The sequence below is a fragment of the Panthera uncia genome (assembly GCF_023721935.1).
Source record: "Panthera uncia isolate 11264 chromosome C1 unlocalized genomic scaffold, Puncia_PCG_1.0 HiC_scaffold_3, whole genome shotgun sequence".
NCBI classification, from domain to species: domain Eukaryota; kingdom Metazoa; phylum Chordata; class Mammalia; order Carnivora; family Felidae; genus Panthera; species Panthera uncia.
The window spans coordinates 98,279,529-98,296,275 of record NW_026057584.1 but is presented as its reverse complement, the minus strand read 5'-3'; the positions used below and the strand labels follow the sequence as shown (position 1 = coordinate 98,296,275).

Below are 16,747 nucleotides of genomic sequence, written 5' to 3'. Positions count from 1 at the left end.
TTTTCATTTTCAGAAGACCAAAAGAAAAATTACTCTACTAATTAAAACATAGATTGAAATTAGTGGTTTTAGGGGCGCCTGGGTGGCGCAGTCGGTTAAGCGTCCGACTTCAGCCAGGTCACGATCTCGCGGTCCGTGAGTTCGAGCCCCGCGTCAGGCTCTGGGCTGATGGCTCGGAGCCTGGAGCCTGTTTCCGATTCTGTGTCTCCCTCTCTCTCTGCCCCTCCCCCGTTCATGCTCTGTCTCTCTCTGTCCCAAAAATAAATAAAAAACGTTGAAAAAAAAATTAAAAAAAAAAAAAGAAATTAGTAGTTTTGCATTGAACATATATAAAATGTGTTAAATAATAAGCAAAATAAATGTAAAGATGTCTGTATTATGTTTTATGTATATAGCTTTATAGAAACTGTAAGTAAGGTAGACTGACTTGATATATTTTATACACATTTAGATTCTAAGTTAACATCAGTGGTCTTTTAAAATTGGGAGTGTAAGGTAGCTGAATCGTACAGTCAAAAGTGTGCTGCCTCAGAAACTTGGGAGTAGAAATTTGGGCTACAGTTTGGGAGCAGTCTCTCAAAATCTAACACTAAGTTTTTAAAAAGTGCACACACAGTTTTGATCCTATAAACTCCATTGCTAAAGGTTGGCTTCCATCTGGAACAAAAACTTCATACTTACAATACGATTGTGAAGTATGGCAAAAATAATTCAGTAACAACAGACTCACAGACTCAGTGGTTAGTGGTACACAAAAGTAATTATAATGTTTAGTCACTACAGCTTTTCTTTTCTTCTGAAAGGATTGTAAACCAGCTAGTCTCTCTGACATTTTCTACTGAACTGATTAAATTTTGGAGCTATACTGATGCCACATAAATGTTAACTTCCATACAGTATGTAGGGTCAGTGCCTTTCTGACCACATTATTTCAGTGATCTCCCTCTTCCTTGGTGACCAGAAGGAACAAGGAGAGTTCATAGGTTAATGTATTTGGTAAATTGTGGGATTCATGAATTTGGAAACTTGTGGAGCCAAATTTAATTGTCAGTAAAGTTGAGAGGAATATATGGCATCCAATGGGCAAACGCCAGGGGTTCTAGATACTCTGCAATACGCGGGACTCTTCTGCATAAGGATGATATGCTACATTCCACACAAATGTGATCGTCCCACCTCACACTCCGTAGAAAAAAGTTTATTTGTAAATATCAGAACCTAGAACCACACTGGCTCTGATGAATAAATAAACAAAAATATTTTTTAGGGATTTAATACATACTAAAATTTCCAGGACTATAAGAGTCAATAATGTTAAGGTAAGATTGTTCATGATTTTTTTTTTTTATTGGAGAGAGAGAGAAAGAGAGAGAGAGCGCGAGAGAGCGCTTAAGTAGAGGAGAGGGACAGAGGGAGAGACAGAATCTGAAGCAGGCTCAATGCTAAGCACAGAGGCTGACGTGGGGCTTGATCCCACTACCCGGGGATCATGACCTGAGCTGTAAGCAAGAGTCAGATGCTCAACCAACTGAGTCAACCAACAGGTGTCCCTGTTTATGATTTACAGGAATACTATCAAGGTTTTATTCATGAATCTGGATAATCACGTCACTGACTATAACATCACTCATGATATTTGAATCGCCAAATGATTAACCTTATTATGTTGCCTTTGTAGCTATTGTATTTAATGTTTTTCTATGTGTAGAAAAAAATTGTATTTACTTGGCCTTTGTTTTAAATGTCAAGTAAAAAAGGGATAATATTATTCAGCTGAGTATTATTTTACATTTCTTAAACTCAAACTTATTCTTCTAAATTGTGGCAAATATGTGGTCCTTTCACTTTACTGTGTAGTGCAGATATTCTAAGCATTTATTTATGGAATAATATTTTACTATGAATTGCTTTCTTTTGTTTTTCTTTCAGAGTTCAGTAAAAGCATTACATTGCTTTTTGGAATAGTGTTTATGGGTGGGTTATAGTTTTTATTTTTATTTTATTATTTTTTTCAAATAATTATTCTTTTTTGAGAGAGAGACAGAGAGAGAGAAAGAGAAAGAGAGAGACAGAGTGTGAGCAAGGGAGGGGTAGGGAAAGAGGGGGACACAGAATCTGAAGCAGGTTCCAGGCTCCGAACTGTCAGCACAGAGACTGACGTGGGGTTTGAACCCATGAACTGTGAGATCATGACCTGAGCTGAAGTCTGACGCTTAACTGAGCCACCCAGGCGCCCCTAGTTTTTAATGAATATTAGGAAGATAAAGAAGTATTGAAATGTGTATTATTATCCATTAAGAAATATTAAAATATGTTAAAGAGGTTTTGTATCTGATAAGGTCAAGAATTAAGAAGTTATCGTAATATGATCTCTTACTCTGTCCACCCCAATTAAACTCACGAAGAATGACAAGAAGGTAGACCACAGGCCTCAAGTACAAGTCTTATGATCAGTCATTTGCAGTGATGTTTGTGAAAAGCAGAGTAACCCTAGAGAACTTGCCTCAGACAGTCCAGGTCTGGGAGCATTTTCTTGAAGTAGATATTAACAGTGCGCCCTTACTCTCAAAAGTTCCACAGTCGGGATGATGTATTATTGATTCTCACTAACAGGCAGAGGATGTAAGTCAGTGTTGCTAGTGATTTACTTACCCTGCTGACCATCAGGCCACTAGGAACAGGGGCTTACTGTATACCTCATGTTGTTGTCAAACATAAATGCCTGGACTCAGACACCACACAGAACAAAAAGTACCTCTTTTCTTTTGTCACCTTTTAACACCACTCAGGTTTCACCCAGTATCTATCTAGAATCTCCCATTCCTGCCTGCACCAATTCAAATTAGGCTATTAGGTTGAATTATATGGAATCCATAGGTCAATTCTGTAGGTTAGAAAGAGCAGAATATTCACAATTTCATTCTTTTTTAATGTAGAAAAGCAATTTATTCCATTAAAAGCACTTACACAGTTAGTCATGGAGAGTAACAGGCCTGCTGGTGAAACAGGTCACCCAAAATAGAGGTGGTACCAAACTAGTGGTCAAGGACTAACTCCTCACTTGGCTCTATTCCTTCCTCACTGTAGCCTTTACTTAAAGGAGTCTGAAAAACTTGGAGATACAGCCTAAGAAGAAAAATAACTACACACAATATTCCCCTTTCTGTGATTACTTTAGACCTTTGTTACTAGAAAATTCCTAAATAAAACTTAAATAGAAGTCTGTGGTTTTACTGAATCAAATCCCCCAGTTCATATTTAGAAAACACCCTCTGTTTGGGTGTTGATGGTACCTATCATAGAGGGATAACCAAACACAGTCTGTGTCTCAAAACCAGTGTTAAATCAATGTCAGGATTGAGAGGGAAAAAAGGGGGAGTCTAAAATCACAAGAAGTACAGACATATCTATGATGCTTGCCCTTCTGGATCCACTTCTTCAGGGTCTGCATCATCATAAATGTACTCTGCCACTTGCCAAACCTGCATGATATTGTCTTCTGATACAGAAAAAATCAGCCAAGGTTCATCAGGATTCCAGGAGAAATCAGATATCTTGGCAGCATGACCGCCATGAATAAACAATTCTGCTGGCCTGTCCTCTGCATCTTCTGGGGATTGTTCCTCTCCAATTTTACTTAAATCCCAGACATTCAGTCTCAGATCGGTACCACTGCAAGCCAAAATAGTCCCATTGTGAGGCGACCACTGACCTTGGAATATTTCATCCTATGTGATTCAAAGGAATCCAACTTAAGTTTCAGATTTCTTAGATCCCACAAGGCAACAGTCTTGTTGGCTGATCCTGTGGCAAGAATGCAGTCACCGTAAGGACTGAAAGACAGGCAGTTCACTCCAGCAGCGTGAGCATCAACTGAGTGACGTGGTTTAGAAGTACTGTTTGAATGAGTATCCCAGATCATAAGTTTCTGATCATGAGCAACTGACCCAAACAGAGACTCATGGAGCAGATGCCAAGAAACATCTTCTGCTACTGCATACTATTACTATGCCCTGTAAAGATGGTCTTCGCATCCACAACTTCCTTTGGAACAGCACTGATGTCCCAGAGGCAGATGGTAAGTTCATCTGAAGCACTAAGTAAGTGTCCACTGAGACTCGGGTTCCAAAAGAGCCCATAGCCTTCCTTCTGATGTCCACGGAGATGCAAGTCTGGGCTGCACTCTCCAGAAGGGTCTGCTATGGAAAGATGTTTTGTATGGTCAAAACCAAGAATATCGCTGAATGCAGTCTTTGTTACAATGATGCAAGGGTTCTGGGGAATATAGTGTACCCTGTCTACTTCTCCTTCCTGGTTGATCTTGATTTCTATTTCAATTTTTCCACTAACTGAACCCAAACCTCCAAATTCTCCTTTCTCACTGTCATAGTGGGAAGCATCATGGTTAGGGAGATGCACCCTGGCTATCACAAGGTGGTTTTGCTCATCTGACATGTGTGTTCCTAGGACAAGTCGATGAATGCTGAAGTCTTTCCCTTCTGGTCTGGTTATATCTGGAAGTCACTGTGCAGTTAGGCTAGGCCACTCCAGAGCATGGGTCGTCCCCAAATCATAAAGAAAAGGTGTGGGTTTTTTTCCATACTTTGTACTCTTCGTTGATCACACCTTCTTCCTCTGCCTCATCAAATGCTGCTTTCTTGCCAGCCACAGTGGGCAGGCAAGCCAGGGGGATCCTTGGGTAGAGTACTGCAGGAGGGACGGGGAGGCTACAGGCCACAATTTCATATTCTTAAGCCTCTATATCCACTTCTTGGTATTATCCTGCCATCATCATGTAGGATGTGGTTTGCTATCTTTTGTTTGTTTTTTCCCTTAAGTACATGAAGAGCATATTAGGCTGCTGAGATCCAAATTATCAAAAAGGAAAACATAAACCAAAACACAGACCTATGTTAATAGGTATCAGTAGTTGCTAAATGGACATATAATACATCATACTTGTACTTTTGGACATTTCTTTCCTTTTATTTCAAGCCAATTTTTTATAACCTAAATCTATCCTTTTGTTTCCAAACACAATAATTGAACTTAACCATGCAACTTAATGTTGTTAATTGTATCTCTCATAATTATGTTACTAATAGAAGGGGCTCATTCACAAAGGGCTTTGTATGTCCTGATAAAATATTGGTAATAGGGAGCCATTTAGAACTTTATGTATGCTTGAAATAAATACTTTTCCCAAATGGTCTGTCCTAAGAAGAATTCCTCCCTAAAGGACTTAGATACTAGCTTTCCTAAATGAGTAGCAAATCAGGTGCTTAGTCTGTACCTGCAAATATTCAGGTTTTTTCAATATTGTGAAGAGTGTGAAATACTAAGTGAGGCAGCTGGTGATAAAAGGGATATTTTTCTCATCAGCCAAAATGTAAGAACTGAGGGTTCTTACACTTAAACAGGTATACCTTGACCAAAAAACTGTGAGGCCAAACGACATTCTTGGATATTGGCCAAGTAAAAGCAAAATAAAAAGGCTTTCAGAGCTTGTAACTTAGACTTGAGAAGACTTTGGGATAAATGAAGATAGAAATTCCTAGTGTGGATTCTCAGTGCTGGGGCAGGGGGGAGTCGACAGTGGCAATGGTAGAGGTTGAACCTCCCACAAAGTGATCCCAGCAGAGAAGGGGGGGTGCAGAAACCAAGGCAGTGAGAGAGTCAAGGCTATTTCATTCATCCCACATTTGTTTTGTGACTATTTAAATCTAGACATTTGAGATGGAGGGAAAACATGACATCCCTGAATACACAGAAATTTTAGTCTAATATAAATAAGAGTTGTCGTTCATTCATTCATTCATTCATTCACTCATTCATTCTCTTAAAGTCTTTAACCAAAGACCTGCAGGAACACAGAGGTAACTGGATAATGGGAAAATGAAGGGACATCTCATTAGAGGGTGTTGGAGAGGACTTAGAATAGGAATTGGGCTTATGTTAGGTGATTGTGAAAAAAAATCAAAGAAGCAGCTCTATATAGAATGCTGTTAAGAATTGAGGTTATTCCATGTTGGATGTATTAATAATTTTTACCTAGAAAACAAGGAGAGCAAAGAGAGGCTAAAGCTATGATTGAAAAAAGAAACATCAATGAATCATATTAGCCAAGATAGAGGATACTGGTCTATTTTTGTGGTTTGGGTAATACCATGTTTTTGCCTTGATTCATCAGGCACTGTGTGGCCTTGTCTGAGATTGGTGCTGTGTGAGATTATGCCCAATAGAAAAACACCAAGGTTTTTCTCTAAGTTCCAGGCTACCCTGAGCTCTCAGGAGCTATTTTTCTTTCTCATGTCATTTATTCAACAAACATCTATTAAACATCTTATATGTATACGCCCCTAAAGTTATAAGTACACATTTGATAGGCTCAGTCCTCAAAAAAATAGCTGAGTTTCATAGTTACAGAATATAAATTAGAATTATATGCTGATGAAGTGGCCCCAATGAAGGAATTTTCAGGATGGTAGGGAATATGACGTGAAGGCTCCACTGAAGAGGTAGCATTTTGCTGAATGTGGAAACTTTTGAAAGTTTCAGATAAGAAAGAACATTGTGGGCAGAAGTAGCAACTGAGAAAGTCCTCATAGATGAAAAGCCCTCTGAGCACCAAGAGAAGTCTGAGAAAGGCCTCATGCATTAGGCTGATGAGTCAACTAACACCTTTTTACTTTCCTTTGACCATAAGGAACTATGGAAGCATTTCATACAAAGGAAATCTATGATCACATTGGTGCTTGTCTGAGTAGTTTGTAGAGTAGGGTTAAAAATATATGTAGAAGGGTATGATTGGAGAACTAAAGATCATACCAAAAGAGCCTAGTACAGAGTCTGGCACGACCTTGGTGTATCCGGATGCTCTCGCCACATGGGTTCACCTCCTGCTCCCAAGGAAGATGTCCACCCTGTGGAAGCAAGCGCTCCCAGAGAGGTGAAACTTCAATCATAGAAGAAAGACTGATTTTTTTTTAAGTTTATTTATATCTGAGAGAGAGAAAGAGATAGAGAAAGAAAGATGGAGAGACAGAGACAGAGAGAGATGGAGAGAGAGAGAGAGAGAGAGAGAGAGAAAGAGAGAGAAAGAGATAGAGAGAGAGTCCCAAGCAGACTCCACACCATCAGCACAGAGCCTGACACGGGACTCGAACTCATGAACCGTGAGATCATGACCTGAACTGAAATCAAGAGTCAGGACACTTAACTGACTGAGCCACCCAGGCATCCCAGAAAGTCTGTTTTTTAAGGAGACAGAAATGATTTAGTATTTTTAGTAATTTTACTTGATTCTGGAGAAGGATAAAACAATTATGAGATCACAGGTCAGTGATGAGTATTGTCTGGTTTTAAAAAGCAGTCATTCCTTCATAACTTTTCATTAAGCCACCATTAAATATAAAAATTTAAATATTCTGTCAGCAAAACATTATTAAGTGCTGAAAAGCACCAGCAAAGGAAGACATGGAAACTTCTCAAAAGGTCTAAAATAGGATGGGTTCTAATCTTTCTTGGATAATTTCAGAGGCATCTTGTGTGATGATAAGGAAACGAAGTGGATGACCTCTCAATGTCCTTTACAGACTAGAAATTATCAGATAATGTAGTCTAATAAGTCCTTGCAGTTACCAAAATAGGAAAGGGCTTCTTTTTGATCTCTGTCATTTACTGTTTTTTTTTTTTTTTTCTGTAGAATTAAGGACTGACTTACTTTTAAGTTAAATTGGGTGTGAAATTTTTTAGCAAAAATTTAAGTTTTTTTTAAATCTAAAGTTTTTAAGCAAAAAGGTTATTATTTTTATTTTTTATGATTTCACAAATAATATATCCTTATTTTGGAAGGACACTGAAAATACAGTAATTTCCAAGGAAGAAAAAAATATCACCCATAATTTCATCACCTATATATGTTTCTGTTTAATAATTTGGCATCTACTCATCTATTATATTTAATACAAGACATCACTGCAGGCCACATTCAATTCTTAACCCTCTCTGGATTCAATTCATCCTCCAATGGTCTTATCTGAATTTCTACTCCTTCAAAAATTATTTTTTTGCTTTCCTTCTCATCACATCTGCTCTCAACTGTCATGACAAATCAGAGTGTCTTTTAGGTCATTTTACAATTCTGTTCACCACATCTACATTGAAGGACAGTGAATAGCTGGGTTGAGGAAAGACAGCATCAGTTGCTTTTTATTTATCAAACTACTTTCTCCTCCCTCAGAGCTTTATGTACCATTAAATGCAGTCCATTGAAAACTTCCCACAAAAATGTTCAAGGAATAAAATGGTACAAACAACTCAGGGAAACCACTTAGCCGTCTGGTATATCAACATCAAGGCTGTAGACAGCTCTCTAAAGATAACGGACATCAAAATAGAGGAAGTCTCCTGTATATAATGCAATACAAACTCACACATTCTACTATATTACATTAGTGGAAGCAAAAATTTCACTCAAGGACTTAATTCTGAAGCAAAAAGATTTAAAATTTTACATTATTTGTAATTCTTTCAATGAGGAAATTGAAGACAGTGTCAGAAGTAATACAGGTTTTAATTTTAGGCAAGGTAGGTCCAGTATGTACCAGCCGTGATCAGAATAAATTAAAAAACAAAAAAACAAAAAAAGTACAATCATGTCTCTATTAAGTTTTCATCTTTGGCTAACAAAAAGAAACTCAGTTAAAAATGAGACTCTTTGCCACAGCACCTGAGTGGGATCAGACAGGATTTTCCGGAGTAGTCATTTGTTGGGGCAATCTGTTTTCTTCTGCTAAGTGGCCTACTTCATTTTTTCCCTTTTATTCTTTTATTCGGCATGTTTGGGGGTAATCACTAAGTGTCTTGCATAGTGTTAAATACTTTCCATGGTGGTGAACTCTGAATGCAACATTTCATTTAGTCCTCATTATAAGCTTAAGGTAAGTACAATTATTATATAGATATTATATATGAGTCAATGGATTCCCAGAGATTAACTCATTTGCTTATGTTAGACTGTTAGTGAGTGTCCCCAGGCAGTATGTCATCATAGCCATCATGGTTAATGCCCAAATAGATGGCCCAATCTCATTCTCTTTATCAATATTTTTAAAAGGGAATAATATTTGTCACCAGCATCCCATATATATTTATATAATTTTTTTTTCCTTTGGGGGGAGATGGATATGTCCATTACCTTAATTGTACTAGTGGCTTCGCACTTATACATCAAAATTTATCAAATTTTAAACCTTAAATAGTTGCAACTCACTGCATTTCGGTTATACCTTACTCATGCTTTAAAAAATAAATAAATAAATTATAGGGGTGCCTGGGTGGCTGAGTCCCTTCAGTGTCTGACTTCGGCTAAGGTCATGAACTTGCGGTTCGTGATTTCGAGCCCCGCGTCAGGTTCTGTGCTGACAGCTCAGAGCCTGCAGGCTGCTTCCTATTCTGTCTCCCTCTCTCTCTGCCCCTCCCCTCTTGTGCTCTGTATCTCTGTGTCTCTCAAAAATAAATGTTAACATTTTTTAAATTAAAATAAAAAACAAATAAAATAAATGAATTCTATTTTCCTATATGAAGAGTGAGAGACTGCTCCTTGAAGGGAAAGACAAAGAGCGTCAAGCAGATTGATATGAGTAAGTTAAAGAAAACTTCTTGGAGACAGAAGGTGCTAGAGAAGCACAAGGACCAATTCTAATAAGCATAAACATTCAATCAACAGGTTGTTATGATTATTATTAGTAGTAGCAATAGTAGTATGGAAATGAGTAGTATGGAGCAAAGTATTTTCCTTTCACTGGGTACCTGCTTCTCTGTCATACTCTGAGGAAGACAGAAAAAGGGGTAGGAAGCGGAATCAGAAGTCTTTACTTTGATCCATGCAATAAACATATACTAATGATCTACTGTTAGATCAGGCTTTTTATTAAATACTGGGGATGTAAGGTATACAAATACAATTCATGTTCCTGTGGAACTCTTTTACAGAGGTAGATATGGAGTTCTTTTATAGAGGTAATGCAGTATACTACAGAACACAAAAAAAAAAGACCTCAGTCCAGCTAATGGTAAAGTTGAGTTATAGACAGGAACATTTCCTAAAGGCAATGTCTTAAAAACTTAGTAAGGAATGATCTGATTAAGAAGGTGAAAAACTGCATTGCTAATAGTGACCACTGTGTACTAAGGCACACATTTGAAAGTGCCGACAATTTGGAGAATTCCAAGCATTTCAGTGTGGCTTCAGCATGGGCAGGATGAAATGTTAAGGGAGAAAATCAATAGGGACAAACATGGTTGTAAGTGATCAAACAGAATTCTATATCTAACGTTAAAGTATCTGGATTTTATTATGAATAATGAGATAGGGTTAAAAAATTTAAGACTAGATTTAACTTGTGTGATCCATTTCAGTGACTTCTGCATATATAGAATAAAATATGCATGGTCTTTGAAATTTATGTAATAAACTGTGCAAAAGGTATCTATTTTAAAAGAGTTATAACAGAGTAAAACTAGTTTGAAGACAGAAGGTGCTAACATCCTCCTTCTGTGACAGCTATAGGATTTTGTCTCGCCACAGAAAATCAGCTAAAATGTGAACCATTCTGGGTGTCTGTTATATTGCCATCACTTTTCTTATTATGGGACCAGCATTGACTAGAAATTATTAGTATCTTAGAAATATGAAATCATAAAACGTCAGATCTGAAAAAAGTCTGAAACCACCTAGCCAAATTCCATTTATAGATAAGAAAACTTAGGGTCAGTGAGAAATGAATTCCCCAGTGTTGCATAATCAGAAACACACAACCGCCACTGCCTGGTCCTGATCTCCTTAATGCTCACCAGGCTGCCTCACCCGCTACATTTTCAGCACCTATTACTGATAGTTGATGGAAAAATATTATTGATCATTTGAAGATTAGCATCTGTAATGACCAGCATATAAAAATCATACGAATATACACCTGAAATTAAAGTAACACTGTGTGCCAACTATTTTTCAATTAAAAAAAAAAACACATTAAGTTGTAGAACAAACAAACAAACAAACACATGAAGGTATTTTAAACAAGCAAGACTGATGGACAAGAATTTATGGTAGGTTTTCCAAAGTTCCTTGTCACATGGTTGCAACAAAACTTACACATGAACATTTTTCAAATCGGTGACAAGTTGAGGTATTCAAAAATGCACATAGGCTTCTGGCTCAAGATGACAGACATCTTTTCTTCTTCCCCAAAGTTTATTAAAGAGATAGCAAAGAAATCACAATAACAAAATAACAACAACAACTACAACAACAACGTTTAGAACAATTATTATGCAAAGGAGATTTTCTAAGGAGGTTTTCTAAAGAGGATGACAAATAAAAATTCCAATTATACAGGCTTGATTTTTACACCCTCCCCTAAAAATAAAGACTATCCTAATTAGGGGTATTTAGGCTCTGGGTATATAACCCTTTGATTTCCTCACTAATTAGTTAAAGACAGCTGTGGCCTTAAACTGAGCACTTGTCTCTATTGTCAAAATATTTTAATCCAAGAAAGCTAATGACAACCCATTTTCCTTTAAACAAATAAGCACTAACTCAGTGACAGAATCTTAACATTTTAAAGAATCTTAAAGATGGTATCTCCAGTCAATGTACCTTCAGATGTGGAAATAGGACACAAAGACATAGATCTAAGTATTTGAACTCAGAGTCCTGTGTCTTCAATGACAGGGCTGAAGGGCTGCCTGTGTTTCCCATTTCTGTGAATACTGCCACTTGACCTAGTTCCTTGACAACTCTCTTTCTGACTCTTCTTAGAACATATATCAGCAAGTTCTTTGAAATTTATGTTTGAACTAGATTTCAAACCTGCTCGCTTTTCCCCTTTTTAATTACATCCACACTAGTCCTAAGTTAATAATTATTTATCGTGTTTCCACAGTGCGCCACGTACATTTGTACTTGCTGGTGTGAGACAGTCCCAACACTCAACAAGCTTACATTAGATTTGAAGTAATAATATGAAAAAAAAAACCACTAAAAAAATCAGGTAACAGAGTGATATGTGATACAAATAAAATCCCAGTTTAGATCATCAGTGTTTCAGTAAATCCTAGGGGCTACCTTTCTTTTACACTCCAAGAGTGCCACGCATGGCCCAGGTCACATTACCTACTCTGCTTTGTCATTATGGTTTCTTGTAGTCATTCCCAAGTGAGACAGAGATGGAGACATGCAAAGGGATATACAGTTATCTGCAGATTCCACTTCTGAATGGACCTTATAAGGAGCTCTGCAGACACACTTGCCAGTGAAACAACTACAACTAGTGAATATTATAAAACAAAACAAAAAATCAACCTTTAAAAAATTTAATGTTTATTTATTTTTGAGAGAGACAGAGACAGAGAAAGAGAGAAAGCGCGAGCAGGGTAGGGGCAGAGATAGAGGGGGATAGAGGATCTGAAGCTGGCTCTGTGCCCACAGCAGAGTCTGATGTCTGGTTTGAACTCAGGAACCATGAGGTCATGACCTGAGCCGAGGTCAAGAGTCTCACGCTAAACCAATTGAGACCCCAGACACCCCAAAATCAACCTTTTAAAGTCTCTAAAAACTGCCCTTAGGACATACAGCAAACAAAATATTTATTCAAGAAAATCTAAATGTCAATAAAAATTGCATGATGACTCTCTTGCTCTCTCCCTCCTCCCAATCTCCAGCTGAGCAGGGGAGAGCTCCACTCTGAGTGGGTGAGACCAAGAAGACTAATCCCTCTCCCCCAAACTCCCAGGTAAGGGCTACAGTAGCTTTCTAGGAAGGGCCAATGCTAGCCTTTTTCATCTCCCAGCTACGTTTCACAGAGGCTAAATTCCAGGCAAGTGCAGCCCAGAGGTTGGGAATCCCTTCCACGCTCAGTCTCAATTTGTAAGGTGAAGGCTTTCCCTCAAGTGTGCAGAACATTGCTGAAAAATCACCCATACCCTACAGATATCTAGGGAAAATGTATGCCTTTCCTTCTTCATTGACTATAGTGACCACACCTATTCCCTATACTTTCAGACTTTATCATTATACCTAGACCAAGAGAGGCACTCAAATGCTTGTTGAAAAGAGAATTAAATAAAAACTCTCTCTTTTATTTCTAGTTATATAATCTTATCCATCGATATTGGGTTAAATAGTTTCCCTCCTCGATTCAGGTCCTTCCCAGAATCTCAGAATGTGACCTTATTTGGAAATAATGTCATCACAGATGTAATTAGTTAAGATGAGCTCATACTGGAGTAGGGTAGGCCCTTAACCCAATATGACTGGCATCCTCACAAGAAGAGAAGAAAAAGAGATAGACACAGGTTGGGACAGAAATTGAAGTCATGATGCCAAAAGCCAAGGAACACCAAGGAATGCCAGCAATCACTAGAAGGCAGGAGAGAGGCAAGGGGCAGATTCTACCTCTGAGCCCCCGGGAAGGAACCAACTTTGCCAACAAATTTTGGACTTTTAGCCTGAATTGTGAGGGAATACATTACTATTGTTTTTAGCCTCTAGGTTTATGGTATTTTTTTATAGCAGCCCTAGGAAGCATACACCATCTTTTTAGATTCAGCTCAAATGCTATCTCCTACTTAACTCTTCCTTGATTCCATCTGGACTGAGTGCTTCTGAAGGAAAAGATACAACTTGTTCGTATTTGTACCCTTACTGTCTAACATACAATAGGAGATTTAGTGCCGCCTTTTGAAAAGATGAAGTTTCTTCCCTCTGGAAGCAATCTTTTCCTCTTCTGAATGCTCACAACACTTAATAAAGGAAGACAGAAAGAAGCTGATTCACGTTAGTACCAGGACAAAATAGTGACCGTGGTGAAAAGATGTAGAACAACAACTGCAGTCCATAATAGATAACCCATAATATAGACTGAATTGATAGAAATGTGAAAGGCAGCAAATTGTTACACAGTGTTTTTCATGATTCCTAGGAACTAGGGCAGGATCCTTAGTATTTTTCCGAGAAACACTTTTTTGTCCAGGAACTCTTGAGGCCCACGGTGAAATGGAGAAGATTTCTCTCTAAGAGAACATTCCCACTGGTGCAGACAGGAAGGATAAGGTAGGCATTAATTTGGGGTTGTTCTCTCTTAGGAGATACCCAGCTTAGGCTTATGATCATTCTAACATCCTATACCTGGAAGTGAAAACAACAGAATGAGCTTTGACACGTGTGGCGGGGGTCCCTTTCTTCTAGTCATGGAGAAGAGTGGTGTAAAATGCTAGGTGAGAGCAGAAAGCCTGACATTTTATTTGCATCTTCAGGAAACATCCAAGGGACTAAGAAAAAAAAAAAAAAAACTCTCATTTTTAGTGTTCAATTTGTAACAAAATACAATCGTAGAAAATCTTATTTCTTTCCCTGGATTTTCTGTTTCAGTTTGCAGCTCCCTGGCAAGCTTATTATGACGATATAGACCCAGAGAATGGCTGACATTCTCCTGAAAAATACAAACCTTAATGATACATTTTATGGTATATGATTTGAGATGCTCATCCTTGAGTGTGCATAATGCTCTGAATCATCACTGTTTTGGCATCAAGATATGATTGATATTAGATGTTATACCTAGTATTTTGTCACCTTCTAAGAGGCAACTTTTAAAATTGGATTCTTTTGAACATTTACCAACTGCACGATATTATCTCTGGAGGAATGAATATTTGGATAATTGGGAACTCTAAAACGTTGATGTAGGGATTTATGATTTGGATAAAATTACCTTCTGCAACATGAATTTTTGAGAGACTGGAAAAATTCTTACATCCCAAAAAGACTCAGAACTTATGAAGTGTATCAAGATATATTCAGATTTATACTGAGGCTTTATTGCATTTTTCATTTAACAGATTTGTGCCTCCTTTGATCTTTGATCCCAAAAGACTCAACCCAGCACACTACCATATCATATGAAACATGTGTATTTTCATGCTCAATGAAATGCAACTTTTAAACACTCAACGCTGTTTTACAAAATGTCTCATGTGAACTTAAAAGAAGATTTTCATACAAGACAACTTTGAAAATAATCACTACAATTTCAAATAACATTATCGCTTCATGTTTATTACAGTGCTTACAATTTCACCATTCTTATCTTCACCTGTGATCATAGCTCAGGGCACCCACCAGAAAAATAGATGGGTTCAACCTTTAATTATCATAATTTATTCTTTATCATTGTATTTTATCAATAAATATGTCCTTATCAGACTTTTGATACTTTTTCATGGTATTTTTTCATGATCCAGATCATATTGCTGAGTTCAAAGTAGATCTAGATATAAGGCAAAGGTTAGAAATCCCATACTGAAGCTTATATTGCCAATAATGACATCCTTTCCCCCTTTCTTTCACCATTGCCAGATATTGATTGAGCTCATTTTATGTGTAAGGCATTACTTTCTAAATACTGAATAAAATTCAAATGAGTAAGTCATAAAACCTGAAACCAAAAAGTTTAAAACAACACCTTGCTTTATAAAGCAATGCGTATTTAAGGTAGATTCAAGTAATAACTGCAAAAGGAAATCAGAGGTGAGAAGCCTTTGTGGATTAGGAAAGTCTACTGCTAAATAGGTATGGGGTTGAAGTTCATCTTGACTGTGATTTCGGAACCAAATATATAGACTTCTTGGGAGACCAAGGATTCTGATCTTTGAGCTTCTGATATTTGACTTAATTTTTCTGAAATGGCTTATAAAAGTATAAAAATTGTTATCTATGTCATGATGAAAAAATGTAAGAGACTCTTTGGCCCTAGAAAATCTTATACAAATGGTTATATGCAATAATGAGGAACACAGGTAGATTTAGCTGCAGGAAACTCCAAAAGGAAACAAACAAACATGGAAATGAGACATGAGCAATCACTTTCATACTTCCCTATTTTCCATTAGTGGTTTTTTCCCCCCCTCTGGTCTCTCTTTTCCAAAGCTTAGTATTCTGTGCCATACTGTTACATACATTTCAAGACTGAAGTACACTTAGATAATATATATGTGAGCAGTTTTCTCTTGCACCCAAAGGCCCAGGAGAGGCACCCTGAAGCTGCCCCTTGCAGCTGAGCTGCAGCAGCTGGGAGAACCAGAGCTCCCAGCTTCTCCTCACTCCTCCTCACAGGGCTTCAGCCAGAGAATCTCAGCTCTTGCCTGATTTTTGTTGGTTTTTAAAGCTGGACTTCTGTATATCTTTTTTAACAACAACAACAACAACAACAACAACAAAGGATTTGAAAAGAAATGTTTAACTATTGGTCTATTTTAATGCTCTCATTTTAAACATGAGAAATATGAACATTTATAGAGATTAGGAGTTCCACAAGGTCGCAGCTAAGAATTTGAAAGGAAAATTAGGAAGGAATTAAATTTAATTTTCACAGTGGAAAAATCATTTTGCTTAGCCCCCATTAGTCTTATCTTTTATTTCTCTTTCTCATGAATCCAGACCATCCGAAGAAGGACAGAAATTGTCTTCTAACTTTGCAGCTCAATGCTCATAAGTTCAATTACACATGTATGTACAAGTCTCCAAAAATGGGCCAGTGTTAAGAAAACCCAGCTAAGGGGTGCCTGGGTGACTCAGTCGGTTAAGGGTCTGGCTCTCAGTTTAGGCTTATGTTATGATCTCCCAGTTCGTGAGTTCAAGCCCCATATCAGGCTGTGTGCTGACAGTGTGGAGCCTGCCTGG

General features: G+C 37.7%; 1 pseudogene; it reads right to left on the bottom strand.

The window, feature by feature from the left end:
* Positions 1-3,407: 3,407 nt before the first annotated feature.
* On the bottom strand, positions 3,408-6,965 carry LOC125911430 (histone-binding protein RBBP4-like; annotated as a pseudogene).
* Between the last annotated feature and the right edge of the window lie 9,782 nt (positions 6,966-16,747).